Below are 2,473 nucleotides of genomic sequence, written 5' to 3' on the forward strand. Positions count from 1 at the left end.
ACACAGAGGGATCTATTATATAGAGTCATTACACACAGAGCCATCTATTATATAGAGTCATTACACACAGAGGGATCTATTATATAGAGTCATTACACAGAGGGATCTATTATATAGAGTCATTACACACAGAGGGATCTATTATATAGAGTCATTACACACAGAGGGATCTATTATATAGAATCATTACACACAGAGGGATCTATTATATAGAGTCATTACACACAGAGCCATCTATTATATAGAGTCATTACACACAGAGGGATCTATTATATAGAGTCATTACACACAGAGCCATCTATTATATAGAGTCATTACACACAGAGGGATCTATTATATAGAGTCATTACACAGAGGGATCTATTATATAGAGTCATTACACACAGAGGGATCTATTATATAGAGTCATTACACGCAGAGCCATCTATTATATAGACATTACACACAGAGGGATCTATTATATAGAGTCATTACACACACAGGGATCTATTATATAGGGTCATTACACACAGAGGGATCTATTATATAGAGTCATTACACACAGAGGGATCTATTATATAGAGTCATTACACGCAGAGCCATCTATTATATAGACATTACACACAGAGGGATCTATTATATAGAGTCATTACACGCAGAGCGATCTATTATATAGTCATTACACGCAGAGGGATCTATTATATAGAGTCATTACACACAGAGCGATCTATTATATAGAGTCATTACACACAGAGGGATCTATTATATAGAGTCATTACACAGAGGGATCTATTATATAGAGTCATTACACACAGAGCCATCTATTATATAGAGTCATTACACACAGAGGGATCTATTATATAGAGTCATTACACACAGAGGGATCTATTATATAGAGTCATTACACGCAGAGCCATCTATTATATAGACATTACACACAGAGGGATCTATTATATAGAGTCATTACACACAGAGTGATCTATTATATAGAGTCATTACACGCAGAGCGATCTATTATATAGAGTCATTACACGCAGAGCGATCTATTATATAGAGTCATTACACGCAGAGCCATCTATTATATAGAGTCATTACACGCAGAGGGATCTATTATATAGAGTCATTACACACAGAGCGATCTATTATTTAGAATCATTACACGCAGAGCGATCTATTATATAGTCATTACACACAGAGGGATCTATTATATAGAGTCATTACACACAGAGCGATCTATTATATAGAGTCATTACACGCAGAGGGATCTATTATATAGAGTCATTACACGCAGAGGGATCTATTATATAGAGTCATTACACGCAGAGGGATCTATTATATAGAGTCATTACACGCAGAGGGATCTATTATATAGAGTCATTACACACAGAGGGATCTATTATATAGTCATTACACACAGAGCCATCTATTATATAGAGTCATTACACACAGAGCCATCTATTATATAGAGTCATTACACACAGAGGGATCTATTATATAGAGTCATTACACAGAGTGATCTATTATATAGAGTCATTACACGCAGAGGGATCTATTATATAGAGTCATTACACACAGAGGGATCTATTATATACAGTCATTACACACAGAGGGATCTATTATATAGAGTCATTACACACAGAGGGATCTATTATATAGAGTCATTACACACAGAGGGATCTATTATATAGAGTCATTACACGCAGAGGGACCTATTATATAGAGTCATTACACACAGAGGGATCTATTATATAGAGTCATTACACGCAGAGGGATCTATTATATAGAGTCATTACACGCAGAGGGATCTATTATATAGAGTCATTACACACAGAGGGATCTATTATATAGTCATTACACACAGAGCCATCTATTATATAGTCATTACACACAGAGCCATCTATTATATAGAGTCATTACACACAGAGGGATCTATTATATAGAGCCATTACACACAGAGGGATCTATTATATAGAGTCATTACACGCAGAGGGATCTATTATATAGAGTCATTACACACAGAGGGATCTATTATATAGTCATTACACACAGAGCCATCTATTATATAGAGTCATTACACACAGAGCCATCTATTATATAGAGTCATTACACACAGAGGGATCTATTATATAGAGTCATTACACAGAGTGATCTATTATATAGAGTCATTACACGCAGAGGGATCTATTATATAGAGTCATTACACACAGAGGGATCTATTATATACAGTCATTACACACAGAGGGATCTATTATATAGAGTCATTACACACAGAGGGATCTATTATATAGAGTCATTACACACAGAGGGATCTATTATATAGAGTCATTACACGCAGAGGGACCTATTATATAGAGTCATTACACACAGAGGGATCTATTATATAGAGTCATTACACGCAGAGGGATCTATTATATAGAGTCATTACACGCAGAGGGATCTATTATATAGAGTCATTACACACAGAGGGATCTATTATATAGTCATTACACACAGA

This window comes from Phyllobates terribilis, unplaced genomic scaffold (genome assembly GCF_046119375.1).
Source record: "Phyllobates terribilis strain yellow unplaced genomic scaffold, ASM4611937v1 Scaffold_5__5_contigs__length_657084704, whole genome shotgun sequence".
NCBI classification, from domain to species: domain Eukaryota; kingdom Metazoa; phylum Chordata; class Amphibia; order Anura; family Dendrobatidae; genus Phyllobates; species Phyllobates terribilis.